Source organism: Triturus cristatus, chromosome 8 (genome assembly GCF_964204655.1).
Source record: "Triturus cristatus chromosome 8, aTriCri1.1, whole genome shotgun sequence".
NCBI classification, from domain to species: domain Eukaryota; kingdom Metazoa; phylum Chordata; class Amphibia; order Caudata; family Salamandridae; genus Triturus; species Triturus cristatus.
Window position 1 is genome coordinate 858,393,957 of NC_140591.1, and position 19,061 is coordinate 858,413,017.

Below are 19,061 nucleotides of genomic sequence, written 5' to 3' on the forward strand. Positions count from 1 at the left end.
GGTGCCCCTAAATACTAGATTTAGGGGCGTTACAGGTAGGTAAAAGGTTGGGACCAATGGGTCCCTTCCCTGGGGTGGGTACACCCCCTAATATGCCACCCTCCAGTGGGAGGGGGACATAAGCCTCACCCTGATGGGCTGGGACCCTCTATCTGTAAGATGGCGGGGACTGAGAGTTGTACTTCACCTCGCCTCCCCCACCTGAGGGGTGAAGTTGGCAGAGATGGGCACACCTCTCTTCCTCAATTGTTTTTACCGCCGGTTCTACCGCCCAATGTGGGAGTCAGAACCAGTGGGGACCAGTTGCTGAAAGCAGCATGTGGCCTGTGGCAGCTCACAAAGGTGGCAAGCCTTTGAAGCTTCCCCTTTGTGGACTTTGCCCATCCTGGGGAAGGAGGCTCGGCACCTCATCCCAGGATGTTCATTGTTTCAGGCCCCCGAAAGCAGCAGGCTCTCGACCCAGGGGTCCAGAAACATGCCTGGTGGTTGTAGCTGAAAGCAGCCACTCAGCCTGGACACTAGTGGTAAGTCGTTTTTCAGGGGACATCTCTAAGATGCCCTCTGTGTGCATTTTTCATTAAATCCCACACTGCATCAGTGTGGGTTTAATGTGCTAAGAAGTTTGATACCAAACTTCTCAGGTGTCAGTGTAGCGATTATGGTGCTGTGGAGTTCGTAATGACAAACTCCCAGCACCATATACTCTTAATGGCAGCACTGCACTTACAAGGTCTAAGAATGGACTTAGACACTGTAGGGGTACAGGGCTCATGCACAGATACCCTCACCACTGGAATTGTGCATCCAGCTAGACGGGTGACTGATCTATGTCGGGGCAGTGGGTTGTAGGCATGGCACACAGGGATGTGTGCCATGTCGACTCTTCACTTTTTTCTGCACCAAGACACACAGCCTGCAAAGGCAGTGTGTGTGTGTGTGAAGGTAAAGGGCCTCTAAGGGTGGCACAATAAATGCTGCAGCCCTTAGAGGTCTTCCCTGGTCACAGTGCCCTGGGTACCTGTGGTACCATTTACCAGGGGCTGACCTGTAGCCAGAGATGCCAATTGGGTTTGGGTTTCAATGCAGTTTTAGGGAAAGAACATACGGTCTGGGTACCTGATTAGCAGGAGCCCAGGGCACACTCAGTCAAAGCAAATCAGCAGTTCAGCAAAAAGTGGAGGCTACCATGCAGAAAGAGGGCACTTTCTCACAATAAGTCTCCCCTTTGGGACCTTATAAGTGATTAGCTAGAGCTATTGGTTTTGCCAATGTTTGTAAGATATGTAATTCGGGATCTTGTCAGAAAAACAACAAGCATGTTTGTCACCACTCCTTAAGGCACATCACATAGCTGGGCCAGGGCAGCACTTTTCACTGCTGCTCTCCTGTAAATAACGAGAAGGAGAGAATGCGTCTGTAAAAGATAAAGCACAGCGTCCATGAAGCAGGCGCCACGCTGAGCTAGGAAAACCTGTGCATCCTGCAACAAAACAAAAAGAGTGCGCGAACACAAAAGGAATAAGCCGGCACACAAAGTAAACAAAACATGAACACTTAACACGAGCAGAGGCAGGCCAACAAAAAAACAGAATGCTCTCAAATATCCTGAATAACGTGAAGAGTAAGAGCACATGGAACAGAAGCAGTCCTCATTGGAGGATACAAAAGTCCAAAAGGAGGGACTACTAAGTGTATTCACTAAAAGAAAAGTCGGCATGTACAAAAGACTAAGAGGAACCAATGAAAAAGATGGGCGGTGCTTGAAGCCCATATTGTAACTACAGCATGTTTAGAAGAGACAGCGCGGATGTGCAGCCCAGGCAAGACCTAAAAAGGATGGTTTAGGCCTGGCAAAAGGTTTATTTTGCCACGTTGAAATGGCAGTTCAAAACTACACACACTGGCTGCAATGGCAGGTCTGGGGCATGTTTTGAAGACTACTTAAGTGCAATGAGTGCTGCAGACCCACCAGTAGCATTTAATGTACATGCCCTGGTTACCTGCAGTACCACTCTACTAGGGAATTACAAGGAAATTACATGTGCCAATTGGGTGTAAAACAAGTTATCCCTATTTAAAGGAGAGGCCACAAGCACTGGTTAGCAGTGGTAATGTGCACAGAGTCTTAAGGCAAAAAAAAACCAAATCCAACGTAACAGGAGTGAAGGAAAAAAGTTGGGGGTGGGGGAGGCCAGCCTAAGGCTGACAGGGCTACCACCTGGCAACCGATGCTTCACTTAAGCTTTACTAGCAATAAGCCAAGGCAAAAACATTAGTATTAGTAAAGGATCTTTCAGTTGTATGTGTGGTGCTGTTGCACAATCAACTGAGCAACTATGTTAATCATAAATTGTACATCAAGAATGCACCCGCTGTTCAGCACCATGTTGCTCCGGGAGGTGGTGATGGGTCGCATGAGGGAGTGGGGAGGGGGGGGGGGGGGGGTATGGTTTAATTTAAAAAAAAAAAAAAAGAAAAGTTTACTTACCTTCGCTGGCCCGGTCCCGCGTCGTCTCTGCTTCTCACACTCCCTCCCCTCCCCTAAGCCAATCACAACGCTGCAATGGCAGCGTTGTTATTGGTTGGGACGCCAACCACACAGGAGTCTATGAGGAGGCCATTTTCTCCATGTAGGCTGCATGCAGCCTAGATGGAGAAAAGGCAGAGAGTGTATGACTGGTTTGGTTGGCCTTGGGGCCGACCAAATAGTCAGTGCTCTCAGAGTGGGCAAGCCAGTCCTCCCCTGCCCTAGAGCAGGACAGTCCACCTTCCCGCCCCAAACCAAACCCTTCTGCTTTCTCGCAGTGTGAGAAGCAGGAACATAAAATGGTATTTATAATACCATTTTATGCTTCGGCTTTTCGCACTGCGAGAAAGCAGTGGGGCGACAAAATTCGCCCACAAGGAGGAGCCACCTCTGGCTCCAGGGCTGTCTTAACAGCACTATAGGTGCCGGGCACAGCAGTGCACTGGCCCCTGCCTACACAACCACTCACAGGAATAAAAAATGTTAACAGAAATTTAGAGTTAACTTCTGGTCTGCATGGGGCCCCTATGCTCGTGGGCCCCCAGGCAACTGCCCAACATTCCCAGGCGTTAAGAAGGCACTGCGTTGCTCTATATCTCAGTTTACACTTCACAAATATCAGTACATACATGACCAACTGGGCAGCTACAACTTGACTTGTAGAAAAGATGCGCCCTGTTTTTTCAATTTAGGTAACTCGAGAGCTCCGGGAGTTCCTGATTCTTTAGACAGATAAAGCTTTACAAACATTTACATGATTTCATGTTATGTTAACTGAAATTAATATTCAAAACTATTGTTTTAAAAACGCAGTTAGTTTTTTCGTCCAGAACAAAATAGAAGAAAAGTGCTCTGTTCGGGTTAAAGTCCGCCAGATTTCATCTGGCGTTCCCATCATCACTGGGAGAATTGTTTTCTAGTTACATCATCAGGAAATCAACGCCATCCTCCCAGGACTTGCACGCTGCTCTCCATGTACAGAAAAAGAGCGTTCTTAAGTTCACGAGCCACTTGGCTCTCTTCAAGACAGCGTTTTTCTATAACGTTATCCAAATCACGTCCGATTCCACAATTACTTACTGGAGGAAAAATCCTCCCACCTTTAAATTTTACATTCAGAAATTAAAAGTAAACAAACGTCAAAGTAGTCAGTTATAAACTCAATGCATTCGCTATCAATAACAAGAAGGAACTGCCTGTAACCCAAGCCTTCCGTGCATTCTTTTCGGCGGTACAAACGCAATAATTCACACAGTGGTGTGCGTCAGCTGGAGCCTGGACGTATTAGCAAGGTCTCCGACTTCTGGCTACAGCCAGCGCACACGCTAGTCAGAGTCTGCAAAGCCGCGCGCGCCTTATAAGGCAGCGCCATGACGTAATGCGCCCTAGGCTCGAAGCACGCACAGAGCCCATCTCATTGTTTGCCGTTCCTGCTGGAATGCGCACAGCCCCGGTCGCCGCCGAAACCCTCTCAGAGGAGCAGCTGGAGCCGACCAGGCACAGTGTCGGAATGTCCAAGGTAAGCGCGCGCAGATGGGGCCATGGGCTCGATGTCCCCTTTGGTGTCTTCTTAACAAGTGCGGGTTTTGTAGAATGCTTGAAAATAAAGTTTACATTTAATAGACTCTTAAGAGAAACACTACAAAATGCCATTTAAAAAAATGAGTGTTTCCAAATGGTATTTTCTGCAATGTATCTTACATAAGGCAAAACTTGAACTAACTTCCTAAAACGTAATTAACTTTTCATTCCATATCTTTAATCTCTTTGGCGTTGCTCAGTCAACATTTTTTCATAAAGGGTACTCTGCCAAATGGACTTTCCATCTATCCCTTAGAGAGTCGTGAGTGCAGACCTCTCACGTGCCTTAATATTGGCAAGTTCCGAGACTGCGTGCTTTGTTTCAGAACGCTGATACGCCTCCTTTTTAAATAATAAAAAAAACTCTCGCACCATTTGTTGGGCACAGCGAATATTGACTTTGCTTTAATAGTGCTGCAAAGTATTATTATTTTCAAAACGAAGTCTCATCAGAAGTTTAAAATGAAAAGTTCACTCCCCCGTCACCAAATGGCAATTCTCTGAATTGCAATCGTTTTCGTGTTTATGTCGGGAAAGTTTAGCAACAGCAGTAGAGCGGAGGTGGAATTCTGAGATAAACAATCATTCGGGTCCAGCCAGCCGGTGTATTACGCTAATGTATCGTTAAATTCAGCCACTTCTTGCGCAAGCGGCAGGCATCCTGAGACTTGCTGTACTCGTGAAATGTTGTAACATTCCCAGCTCGGGAAACATGACATGCACACTGTACACATTACCCATGAGGTCAGAGCAAACAACGCCTGCATTTTTTTCACCCTGTTTGCAGTCACTTACAGAAAACTAAAGCTGCATTCCATGTGCCCCAAGTGTGCTTTGCGCTTCTTCCTTCATTATGAGTGAGACCATTTCAAGAAGGTAGTAATGAATGGCTTAATATGCATATGTTTTTCATCTGTAGGGAAGGTGTGGCTGTGCTCTGTTTTCGATGCTGTTTCTGTAGGCACCGTTGTTGAGACTAAAAGTGTTTTATATGCATGCATGATAATGCATGTCCATTTATGACGACCAAGATTCCATAGTTGCATTGTTCTTACAAATTAGTTTTTTACAGCAATTTGCTGACTTACTGCCACTTGTAAGAATTTTAAGCAACTAGAGACATACAAAAACACAGAAAACAGAAGCAGAAATTTAGTCTGCACAGTAAATTATGCGCCTTGGTCGTGTAAACTGGCTTATCTACTGTATGCAACCTATGCTACCTGGAGGAAACTTTGGTTTGCAAAGATCTATAGAGAGGCGCTATAGTGAGGACAAGTGCATTCCAGCCTGTCCATATCCTAACTACTTCTTTAATATTCTCTAGCACCTTGGTTGTCCATCAACTCGTATATGTTCTGATTACCTGTAATGTATATATATATATATATATATATATATATATATATATATATATATATGGTTTATACTGGCTAACTGTGCATTGCAGTCTGTTAATTCCATTCATATGACATAAGAAACAATCTGACTAGGTAAACAATGTGGCCAACGAAAGTGGTGACTAGGTAAACAATGAGGCCAACGAAAGTGGCATGTAAATGCCACTAGAGGCCTAAGATAGCTTTCATGGACAATAACACATCCTGTATATATTATTAGTAAGACATGGAAAATAAATATGGGATGACGTATGGGCTACGGTATAAGGATATTGCAAATCACCAAGAAATTCCCTCATTACAAAGAGGAACTTGGGCTAAAGCAGTGCTCTTTCTGAAAAGTCACAACCCAAACCCTATTTTAAATCCTCATTGCCTTGCTCCTCTTTATAAAGAGACACCACAGCGGCATATACCTACAATCAGTGCTTTAAATGGGCCGATACGGAGTACCCGCACTTTTTTATTTTGAGGAGGAGGGTACCAGCACTTCTCAAGAGAAATGCAATACCTTTAATTGTAGAGTACCGGCGCTTCTCAGAAACAAGCAGGTCCTCAGGTACGGAGTACCGGCACTTTTTTATTTTGAGGAGGAGAGTACCAGCACTTCTCAAGAGAAATGCAATACCTTTAATTGTAGAGTACCGGCGCTTCTCAGAAACAAGCAGGTACTCAGGTACGAAGCAGTGCTCTTTCTGAAAAGTCACAACCCAAACCCTATTTTAAATCCTCATTGCATTGCTCCTCTTTATACAGAGACACCACAGCGGCATATACCTACAATCAGTGCTTTAAATGGGCCGGTACTGTCCGGTACGGAGTACCGGCACTTTTTTATTTTGAGGAGGAGGGTACCAGCACTTCTCAAGAGAAATGCAATACCTTTAATTGTAGAGTACCGGCGCTTCTCAGAAACAAGCAGGTAAGGAGTACCTGCACTTTTATTTTTCCATTTCAAGCACTGCCTACAATAAGTATAAAATGTGCGCTGTGAAAATAAAGCCAATGCTAATATGCACATTATAAATGGTTGAAAAATATACTTTAAACAATTTAAAGCAAGTCACTTTCAAAAGTAGCTGCAAGTCCATGTGTGATAACCTGCAAAATTCTTAGTCCTTGTAATGACTTCAGCTGTGCAATAGAGTGCCATAAAAGTCACCTTGTGAACCAATAATATATATATTTTTTTTAAAAGATACTAGAACAAAGCTGGAATGTTAGTTACACCTTTCATTATTTAAACAATGGCCTGGCTTGGTAACCTTGCCTTTCACGCTGCCTTCTGGCAATGCAGCATCACAAGTGTAATACATTATTATTACAGTAAAGTAGCTAAGCCATTTTTCTTATCACAGATGAGTTGTTATGTATCAATTAGACTCAGATAAGAGCATTGGTTCTCGGAGTAATGCAATGATTACATACTTCCATGTAATAGTTATATTAACGTATATTCCCATAGTGTTCCATATAGCACTCTGTCATTTCCCAGCACTGTTTATAAAAGGTGTTATTATCACCCATTTTAATGGTGCCAAATAAGCAGACCTCTGAATGATAGAAGGCTGAATCGGCCTCAACGGGATTTTAACTGCTGAACTGCAACAGTGGATGTTTTACTAAATACGCCACCCTACCGGCTTTTATTACTCAGAAATTCGTTTATGCCAGGTCAGTGAAAATAAATGTGCTCCGATAATACTTTATTTAGACCAAGTGTACTAATAAACACAGTTTCACCAAACAGTTGCAACGGTGCAAAGATCAAATTCCTTGGTATTGCCAGAGGACTTGCGAAAACAAAGTTTATTTTCTCAAACATTCTGATCTAGAACAACTTTACTGAAGAAAATCACTGGGTCATGCTTGCAAGCCCTAATTACTGTGATTCTGTCTCACTGCAAGCATTTAACCCATTGTGATCTGGTTAGGATTAATAAACATTTTGTTTATATTTACTGCACATGAAAAGAACGCATGGGATAAACTATACTCGAGGTGCAGAGTGTAATTTGCTATGGATTACAATTGTCGAGGGAGGGGAAGGGAAATCTCTTATGAGCCAAGGCCGTCTTCATAAACTTAACAATCGTAATAAATGGAATATTACATTATTCAGATCTGCACACAGATTAATGTGTGTAGGCACACACACACACACACACACATATATATATATATATATGAAGGTTAAGATGCATTAAAATGTGCAAATCAGTATATATACAGTAATTCTGTATACACTTAAGTTTTCATTTAGTGCATGTACAAGCAATATCACGTTTGTGTATGGTTAGCATCTACCAGTTCAATAAAAGCCAGACAAGAATACCTTTAAGGAAAAGATCAGTGAATCAAGCCCTCCATGTGTATGTTTGAGCTAACAAGCTGGTATTCATGTGGTCACAGTCAAGTGCTAAAAATAACATCCTTTTACAATGAATGACGCAACTTCCCACCTCGGTCAGAGGTCTTGCTTCATGATGTCTGGCTGTGGACTGCAGAAAGCAGACACGCACCAAAGTAGTAAAGAGTGGGCAGGTGAAAAAAGGCACAATTAGTGTGCAGTACGCAGATAAATCTGTCATAGGCTTTCTAGTGGAGGAAACTGCAGATGCTCTCTGTCATGGCTTCTTGGTTACCACACTAGCACAATACTCAGAGTACATTTTATGAACATCGTGAATAAACATAAAAAACAAATGTTCAAAATAAATGTAAAAAGTACAGAATATGATTTTCCTCGAAGGCTTTATATAGTGAGGTGGTTTTGGATTCGTTTGAAAAACGTAATCCTTTCTAACCGTTTGCACTGATATGAGAAACCCGTTTCAGCAATGGCGAAGTTGCTATTGCAGTGTCTCTGCATGCTGGTTGCAATTAGAATCCTTATTCACAAAAAGCCCATATTTTAAACGTGCGCGTGCTTCTTTTACTTTCCAAACACCAGTCATCAGTGACTCAACACAAATTAGCTTCAGTTATTGTTCGCAATAAGCACCTCAAACGATGGCACAGACTCCTCCCTTCTCTCGCCCTAAACACTGTTGGTGATGTAGGGCGTCTAACTCCTCCCCTACGAAAAAACCACAACATCGCTGTATGAGTGGCAGAATTCGAGTTACAGTGACCTGAGGTAAATTTGGTTATTTGGGATCCCAAAGAGTAGTTCATCACTTTATTAAACACTGCTAACTTTTTTGACAGACCGAAATTGGCAGCCTCATGGCTGGATCACTTCGGTCTGGGAAAAGGGCTCAAATATAGCTGGGTTTCACTGGTCACACCACAGTAAGTAGGAATCCTTTCTTTCTGTCGTCCGTGGATGCATAAGAAGAGGGTTGATACTGTATTTGCATTATTAGCCAATTTTTCGCTAGGAACATTTGTCCGGCAATCTCAGAAAACAGGGGAAACGGTCTAGCAGATAAATGCATATCCGGTTGTATGCTGTTGCTCAACTAATTTAATTATTTCTATATCTTGAAGAAGCAACAGCGTTTATGCACGGTGAAAGCTATGCATGTTTGCGATGGTTTAGAGAGGCAGCATAGAAGGTCATGTTGAGCCAGCTTCATTGGCCATTTTCATTGAAGCAAGGGGAGTGAGCTCAGCTCATAATCTTCTCCCAGAAGCAGCTTGACAGAGCCTGCGAGCATTAATTTTTATTTACTCATCAGTTTCCTAGAGAGGTAGTTTACACAAATCAGTATATACACATGCTCCTAGCTAAAAATACATAAAACGGATGTTTTAATTTGATGCGACATTGCAAAGCCAGTGTTTAATTTGTAAATGCCATAAGTGCAGGAGCCCAAAGATTTTCTTAGGAGTCCACTGCAATTGTTACCTAATGTCAAGATTGTCTTGTCTTGATTCCACCTCATGCCTCTTTCACGTCCCTGCACCTCCTGTATCCTTATGCCACACACACCCTTTGCAGTTTATTTTTCATCATTGCTTTCTCCCATTGTCGCAATTTTCCTAGATCTAATGATGAAAAATCATGCCCAAAACGACTGCTGGTTCCCACAACCTGCACAAATTAATGTCACCATATCGCCCAATCTTTAACTAGAGGTCAAAGTTTAGGGTTCAGATTTGTCAACGGAAGGCATAGAGAGGTAGATGACTGCTATTTCCTGAAAAATGTCTCCTAGGACTGTTTCCGTTTTTGCTATGACCCGACTACCTACCTCAAGTTTTGTGCTTTGGCCAGGTGCCTCATTGTATCCCTTAGGCTCCAAGTCACAAACACTTTACATATGATTCCACTTTGATCAGTGGTTCCGGGCCCGAGAAATGCACTTAGGTATGTGACACGATTAAAGCCGATAACAAGATGAAGAGTTTCCAACCACGCCATAAATATAATTTTGCTACTAGGCAATGAAAAAAAAAAAGCTCTGTACGCCAACCAGTAGGGAGAGCTATTAAAACAAGTAAACATCGTTCTCTGTGATAATGCTACGGCTGCACAGGTGTCATCGGTGACAAATATGTGACTTTTAGGGTACCAGACAGAGATATCACTTTTAGGGTGTCAAAGATCCTTGCGTTGTGATGCATCTCATATAGTACATCTTTCCACTATTGCCTGTGTGGTTCCATAACACAATGTGTGTAAAACAAAGCTTCAATGGTTGCTTAATTGCATGTCAGCTATATTTATATACAGCTGTCACCCAAACCCAACCCTTTGGAGCAAGGAGGCTGCCCCAGCAGTTCCCAGAGCCACAGAGGTTATTGGAAAGTCGTTGAACTGCACTGAAACAGGTCATGGGAAAAGCACCACTGCTGAAGCATTATCACTAAAGTGTGTGCTTTTAGTCATGTCCACATCGTGATTAAAGGTTCACAAAATGCAAAGTCATCTTAAGTAACAGCGGAGATGATAATGTGAATGGGGGAGGGGGTCGAATAAACACAGGGATCAAAAACAAAGGGTGAAGTAACAAAGCAAGTGGCGACATAGCCCACAGAGGTAATGTTTAATTTTTTGTACTCTCACGTAAGAAGCCTAACCAAGCACTCAAAAGTCATCTAGTGTAAAAACTATTAACCTACATTTCTCAGCCTTTAAGGCGCTTCACCTGATAGAGACAAAAAAAATCTATATGCCATCTTACGAGGTCAGCTTCTCATCCTGCTTCCACACCCAGCCAATTTAGATGAATCTGCTAAAAATCACCCCTCTGCGCTCTAACTAAATACTCTCTTGACACAATAGGTGACCTCTACCCAGGGGGCACGTTTAATAGGGGACAGAAGACGCCCGTTTCCTGCGAGGCCCCCTACATGGATCGATTTATACTAAATAGACCTTGGGGGTCTTTGAGAGCACATATCTAACTCCGGGGGTGGGGGGGGGGGCACCTCCTAACTAAACTGTACAGGGCCAGAATGGCTTTTGCCCCCAATAGAGATACCAAAGTCTGTGAAGGGATCTTGGGCACCCACTGCCAGACCCACAGTGGGAATACTGTTGCACCCAAACACGAAAGATATATACCTCAATGATAGACAAAGTAATCCACTTCAAATTGTTATGGAGGGCATATGTGACTCCTGCAAAAATGCACAGAATTGACCCGACTCGCACTCATGAATGCCCCAAATGTCATACACAACACGCAGATTTTACCCTTATGACCTGGAATTGCAACAGGATTGGCGATTTCTGGAGGGACATTTTCACAACACTAATCGGAAATGGTGCAGTTCACCATTGAACCTCAACCAGGGTGGCCTTGTTGGGATATGTACGTGAAGTCTTGAAGCCTGTACGTAGGTTTGCAGTGATTGCCCTGCTGTTGGCAAAAAGGGAGATAGTGATTCACTGGGGCAGCAGATTCAATCCTACACAGAAAGCTTGGCTAAACAGCTTGATCCACTGTAATACAAATTCTGAGTTATATGCTACACTCAAACGCATCGCATCCAGACCCCGCTATATCTGGCAACCACTGAAGCAATATCTCCTAGATAAGGGTACCGGCTCCTACCTCCCAACAGCTAGAAAAGGATGACTAACCCGGGGATGTACAGCCTCACCCACTCAGGTACACACAAGTTGCTGATACTATTGTGGAGGCGTAAAAGACACAAGAGATTAATGTTAGTATCCCATTGAAGAGCGCATATACAGTAATAACGACTGGTCGGAAAGCGATTATGGTGTGTATTTCTGTACGGTAATGATGAATCACTACATGTGTGGAGGATGGGAAATTAGCATTACAACCTGCTGTTTATTACTTTGGAAAATGATAAACAAAACTTTTTTTTTTTTAAATCACCCCTCTGTGTTAGTAGTCATCTGCTACAATTGGAAATACTTAGTCACAATTTGCATTCCACTATCGAGCACAACATGACATTTAAGTAACTTATTTACATAAATGTGGGGGCAGTTATCACAACCCTAAGAGACAGATTAATATCGTTTTCAGTGCATAATCCAGACTTGAGAGTGATGAAGAGTAGAAAAGTCAATGATCCAAGGGCGTAATACATGCCATTAAAGTTATCATTCACAGACTAGTAACTTTTTAAGTGCAGACATTTTCAGAGCTTTTCCCACACGTTCCTGCACTAAGGTTGCAACGAAAAGATACTGTTGTAAATGATAAATGTAGAAAAATACATGACAATCCTCCATCTTCACAAGAGCATGTGAGGGAAAATAACATTTCACACCCTGTTTTTTATGCCTAGAAAAAGTACAGATAGCTTTTTGTGATTACCACAAACATAGGCAGACATAGGCTTAGGAAAACCACCTGCACAGCGAGTTGCCCAGTACCATGCACTCTGATGAAGCTCAGAAACTACAATTCAAAATCAGCTTCAAAGATAACAAGTAAGCTAGTAGGTTTCAACATCTGTTAACCAAAGCCTATATCAACAAGTTGGGTAAATGGTATAAATATTCCTGTGGCGCAACTGAAATTAAAAGTTGGCACACGAAGACGCAGTAATAAAGGTTACAGCTGATCACATGGTATCCCTTCCCTTTCATATACTGTAGTTGGCAAGTAAAGCAGTACAACAGGACTAACGAGGCAAGAGCTATTATGGTTCTATGCTGGCCTTAAGTAGTCACTGTGTTCAATCTAAAAACACAAAAGAAGCCTTGAAATAGTGCCCTCCTTTAAATCCCCACATATGTCTCTTGGTGTAGAAAGCGCAAGTTCAAACTTAAGGTGAACACATGCTCTGAAAAATACCCTATCATTAACTGCAAAATTTTCCTTTTCAAATTTGGTTCTGTGCACGATGCAATTTTTAAACTGGAGTTTTATTTTTATAGAGGTATCCATGTTCAATCAGGGAAGAATTATTATGCTTTTATTAATCCTTTTCTCAAGTGGTGCCTTTAAAATGAACATCAAATATTACCAACAGAAAAAAATCAAGATGTCATGCACTTTCATTAATGACTATTACGTTTAAATCCAAAAACTGACTGTTTTAACTTCATAAAGAAGTGGACGGATGAAGACTGTGACTTGGTAAGAGACAGAAGGAAAGTATTCATTGACTTTATTTAAAAAATATTTCCAGTCAGCAACAAACATTTTTGCAAATTATCAATGATATTCGAGTAATCCTGCCTGGATCTTCCATATAAAGTCCCTACTATTTAGTCCCAATAACATCAAGCACAAGAAGTTCCACCAACCAAAAACACAAAACGGCATCTAGACCGAGCAGGTATGATCCAACTTAACTTAAACAGATAATTCTTTAAAGAGCAAAACTAGGACATTCTTCAAAAATGCTTAAAAGGTTAGGTGCTAGAATCTCAGAATCCAGCACCAAGTTTCACCACACCAATATATTGACCACCTCCAATGTAATATTACACGATCAAACCTACCTTTTACCCGAACACATAATTTTAAGCCGGATCCATCGAAGAAACTAATACAAATTCCAAGTACTCAAGCCAAAGAAAGCTCATCACCGGATTCATAAGTGACAGGAGAGGGCAACTGGTCATATTTTAAAATTATTTTACAAAGTAAATCTGTTAGGAAAGGTTCAGGAATTTCTTTGCCCTTTAAGTTTATATGTAATGGGGGGATGGCTTCAGATTTCGTTTACCAACACATGACATACATTCTTTTAAAAGGTTTTTCTCCTTTTAACGAATCAACAGTTTAACTTATGGCCATTTAAGACACTGAAGCAGTAAATATCCACCTCTTCCACCCAAGTGCCTTCAGTCCACTCCGATTAGTAGTACCCCAAAGAACAATAAAAAACAAGCATTGGCATAGCCAATGGGTCTCGCCTTTGGGACCTTATAAGTGGACTACAGTTAACAAGTTGGCATTAGCGCTTGTGAAAAGCACAGCGCTCTAAAAAAAAAAAAAATAACATTTGCAAAAGCGGGCAGCCCCCATCATGCAGCTAAAGTGATCTTGACCAAGAGGGCAGTATGGTTCAGAAACTTGAAAAACGTCGAATTGGAATACATAAACCAAATTTACTGTTTTCTAGGACAGCCATATATCAAGCATATAAAATTGTGATGATTGTCAAAGATGGTTAAGGAGGGGGTATATTTGACATTATTAATATCAGTAAAACCAAACAAACGTTATTATAACCATAAGGTCAACAAACAAAATCCCTTTGTAATGTAATTGTACATTAATTTAGACAAAAAATATTGATCTCACAGAGGCAACTGCTTCCATGTGATGAAGAGAACATTCTATGGGTGGCCATTAACTGGCATTTACAAGTTAAACACAATATTTTAACTGACGAGTCACAGCCAACAAACACAGCTATACTAAGGGCACACAGGTGGTGTCAAAAAGTGAAAGGACCCCATCAGCTTGTGTTAACACTTATGAGGAAGCAACCTATTCAGTGCGTAATTATCAAAACCTGCGTGGCTATGACCCTGTAAAACTGCAAAATAAGTTTTACCATTGTGTAAACTCATCACTTTATAATAGAAGAGAATGTATGGGATTTCATTTTTTTTTTGGACCATCTTGATATCTCTCCACACTCAGAAAAGTACGCAACTTGCTTTTGAGGTGGCGGGCTCCGGTACACCCAGGAATGACTCCAGGAATTTAAGGAAAAGCTATCAAATAAACTCCGTTTACTCATGCTGCCCCCAGGGCAATGCACCACAAAGAGCATGGTTTTAGACTATTTGAGGTTTTTAACTTACATGGTATTTACGTACACCCATCTTTTAACAAGTATTAGCATGGACAATAGGTTTGTGAGATTTTTTGGCAAATATATGCATTAGGCATTACAACGTTAAATGTAATAAAAGTCCAAATTGTGCCATGTAAAATGGGTTTACCTTGTTTGAAATAAAACAATATGTAAAAATGACCTTTTACAAAAGTAAATGTAACAATTATGAAATGAGATGAAACCAAGGCAGAGATAAGTGTACAGATGCTGACAGTGAAGTTCACTACATTTTAAGTGGATGTGCGCATGTGGAGAAGCAAAATGCCATCACTTACAGTGAACAGCGCCAGTGGCTGAAGTGGGCTGACTATCTGCCCAATGATGTATGGTGTGCACTGTAAATAGCGGGTGTTATTATCACCCCATGTCACGGGGCTCAGTTTGCCGACCTCAAAAGGATTGGAGGCAAAGTGGCCTACCTAAAAAGTGATCTTGTGGCTGGCATGCTATCCAAAAGTTTTTGCAGGGAAAGGCATTAACCCACTGTGCTTTTTGTATTTGCCAAATGTGTGCTAGGATGGAAGTGACGAGCTGGGGGGTCGAGTGGGAAGAGAAAGAGGTCGCTTGGGGATGATATGGATAGAAATAAGAAAAGTTGTGAACTTAAGAATGGTTGTGGGGAAAGGGGTGAGGAGAAATAATGCATAAAGGGGTGGAGAGAGGAGGTAATACAAGGGTATGTATGGGAGAGTGGAGGAGAAAAGTGAAAAGCAGATTAGAGAGAAATTGATGAAAATGAGGAGGAGAGAAGGAAAGAGACACATTGACGATTGAAAGGGAAATGATAGAATAGGAAACTATCATCTGGAAGGAAGCAGAGAGTGCGAGAAAACAATTTGAAGTTGACAGTGTACAGTAAGAAAATATAGAACTAGACACATAGACGTAAAATAAACAGGAGGCGAGCAGTGCGCGAGGAGGCCAGGCAGACTAAGGGGCATGGTAACAGGCAGTGTGAAGGAAATGATTGGGTGAACTTTGGACAGAGGGGCTTAGGGAGGGGATTGGCAGTGGCACAGATAGGGGGCAGGACAAGAGCACTGTGCAGCTATGTGTAGAGGGGTGGGGAGGTCGGGGACAGGGAGAACGTTGGAAGCAGTGTGGCGAGAAAGGAAACAACCGGGTGTAGTGGATAACGAGGAAATATGCTTTGAAAATGCAGGGGGGGGGGGGGAATAGGTTACAGGGTGTAGTGAAGGGTCGAAGAAATGTTGGGGTGCAGCGTGTAGAGAAACGTATGGTTAATATTTTAAAAGGCATGTAGAGTTTACAGTGTATGACGACTGAGGTGGAGAACTGTAAAAAGAGGGCACATAGTGTGCAGCGGAAGAATGGCTGGAGTGTGTATGGAAAGAAAAACGCCTGGGTCAGGGTGAGGTGCGAGGGCAGGTACACTTATTATGCAGTTGTGACTGAGTGAGAGTTGTGCTGTGCAGGGAGTGAAGAGGGGTGCGGTGTGTAAAGCGCACACTGGGAAGCGGTGTACATGGAGGGCAGTGTTTCAGGGAGGTAGGGGCATAATAGGCCAGTTTGTGCAGGGAAGAGAGAGGGACAGGGGTGGTTGACGTCTGTATGGTATGGGAGGGGGCGACCTCTAGTGCTACAGCGTGGACGCGCACCCGTGCACGGGAACGGACAGAGGGGATGGGGCATCTATCCAGAGAGGGAACAGCTTGTAAAGCTCCAGGCCCAGCCCACTATGGGGCTACAGCACCACTATAAACAGAAGGAAAGGGAGTCCTGTCACAAGAAACCGTTCTCTTCCGGTCTTGGTACGGCCTTGAATGCCAGGAATCTATGAGCCAGGACAATGGATGACCCGAGTGATGAGGGAGCTGCTATCCTCAAAAAAGACAAGCTCATGCTTTACTGCTCGGCTCCCCCTCCAAAAAGTGAACATAAACAATGAGCTGTACACCACAATTGAACCGCCTCCCCTCCCCAAGCATAAGTTTAAACAATATCTTGGTGATGTAACCCCGCCTTCCCCGTCCACCTTTTGATTTGGATCAGTCCTTGACACATGGGCGGGATCCTGTGGATCCCGAGCCGCGCCTGCTGTCAATCACAGCTGCCTAACTTTGAGGGCTCCAGGGGCAAGTCCACGCGTTGCTTCGGTCAGTGACCTTGTGTTCCTGCTCCACTGGTGCCACAGGCACAAGACAGGAACACACATGGAGAGACTAAGTGGGGAGTCTTAATTCTATGCTGCTGGTTTGGGACTTCGACTGAAATGGATTAATGTAACTTGCAATGGCTGACACTTTAACTTCCTGTTTGCAGCAGAGCCATTGTAAGTAAAATGACCCATTTGTTAGAGGCGTCCTGTGAGGGTGGCGTGTCACCGCGAGTACAGCAGGCCTTCACGCGCCGCGAGGAGGTGGCCCTTGTCGCTCAGAGCCCTGCACTCCTCACGGATATGTCATCGCTCCTCCGAGGCATGTCAACTCATGGACTGTATGGCCTGCTGCAGATGGAGACGAGCCACTCTCTGCCCTACCCTGACTTCACAGGAAGGCGCATTTGTCGGCGGAATGCGGGCACAACATACCAACCACAAACAGAGCACCAGCACCCTTATCCACTGCGCGATCTCTCTCTCGCAGTCAGGTGTGGGGGATTACACTGCTTTCTTTCCGTGATTCCATAGTCAAACAATCCTTAAAACACCATCAAAGGCAGCCCTGCTTGCCAGTTAAGTGTTGCTTAAAAGCGGGAAGAGGGGTGGCGTGAACGTCAGAGGACGGAAAGAAAGGTAAACGGAAACCAGGCGATAGCGTTTAAGACAAGCACGCGAGTGGTGAGCGTGCGCCACAGCGTGCGATCTGTTTTCAATTATCGCGCCCGTGTCTGGGCACGATAATTGAAAACAGATGTGGCCTGTGCGGGTGCCCAAATGCATGCTGTCTTTGTTAAAAAGACGCACGCAAAGCCCAATAGCCGGGGACAAAAAGAAAAGCACACGCACAAGCGTGTGGTGAGATTTTTAAAGCCCCTACATAAAGTCTTCGCCAGAACAGCGCATGCGCTGTTACCGGCTCGACCTAATGATCATCTTGTTTATATGCCAGGTTTGCAGAAAGCCCGTCTGCAATGCTACAGCCTCGAAAGTACTTTATGAATACGTGTTAGATGACTTACTGAAATGACGCAAACATGCTAATGTGAAAGTCAGTCATTTAAAAAAAGATATGCTAACAATATAATGAAAGAGATGTCTTCCATAATAAGCCAATTTTCACCTTGTGCTAAGGGACAGTAAAAGTCATAACAGGCCCACCATCAAGAAAACCTGTGTGTTCATTCATACATTTCAGATTGTCTCGGTTTAACAAAAAAAGCTGCAGTCTGGAAATAGGTCGAAAATATCAATAAACAATGTAGCATTAACACAATTTGTGTGGTAGAAGTTACTGTGGAGCATCATCTTTAAATCTTGAGGCAGCTTTTCATTAGAAACATGTTTCTGGACACCTTGATGTAACAGAATTTCAGTGATTTCAACTGTGGATGCAAAATCTGAATTGTAGGTCTGCGGGCACATTCCAAGGCCCATGCCATCCCTTGTGCCATTTTTAGGGCTCGCCCCTAGCGATGCAGTGCGCAGCACTGCTCGCGGAGGCGAGAGCCCTTTTGTGGAGGGTTCCAAAACAGACCCTGGAATCGCACACGCTTGTGTGTGTGCTTTTCCTTTTGGGTTCCGCTATTGGGCTTTGTGTGCGTGTTTTTTTAAAACAGAGCACACAATAGGCCAAAGGCGGGCGCATTGCTCCGCCCATGGACTATTGGTGTCTGTTACGCGCACCAAAGCCCATATGTTTTCAATTATCGTGCCCAGACATGGGCGCGATAATTGAAAACATATGGCTCGCAGTAGCGCGCACGCACCGCTCGTTTTCAAAGCCGGCAATTCAGTAATGCCAATCATTTTCGTGGGCAAAAATAAAGCAAATAGAGCAGATTCAGGCGTTACTGAAATACCCTAATTGAAATGATTGGATAAGGCGACCAGGACGAGAATAATTTGTATTTACTTGTTGCCATTAATAGGAGCATGCAACAAAGCTTATCGATTGTGTGCCCAAAACTGAAGCCCAGAAGTCGCGAACTGAAACTACAATAGGTGCTGACTATGAGCGTAAAGAAGAAATTAATGCTACGGCTCGCCTGACTCTAACATGTCTGCCGTTGTGCTACTAACCTATGTGCATATAATTTGTAATTGATAGCGTGTACCAGCGGGTAAAACCAGCAAACACAGGGAGAACCTAGGTTGGGGCCATGTGAGGCTGCACCTGTAGAACAAAGCATCTACA

The 19,061-nt window shown here is 43.3% G+C and overlaps 2 protein-coding genes across 6 annotated transcripts in view; one reads left to right on the forward strand and one right to left on the reverse strand.

The window, feature by feature from the left end:
* The window catches only part of CMSS1 (cms1 ribosomal small subunit homolog), a 1,297,886-nt gene that overhangs the window by 1,141,504 nt on the left and 137,321 nt on the right, over positions 1 to 19,061 (reverse strand). The window lies entirely within an intron of this gene.
* The window catches only part of FILIP1L (filamin A interacting protein 1 like), a 946,987-nt gene that overhangs the window by 872,903 nt on the left and 55,023 nt on the right, over positions 1 to 19,061 (forward strand). The window contains exon 1 of one of the 4 annotated variants that reach the window (XM_085622367.1): positions 3,758 to 4,046. The exons of the other annotated variants lie outside the window; for them this stretch is intronic. The gene's annotated coding sequence lies outside the window, so the exon portion shown is untranslated. Of the gene's footprint in view, positions 1 to 3,757; positions 4,047 to 19,061 lie in introns of those variants that run through there. 4 annotated transcript variants of the gene reach the window in all.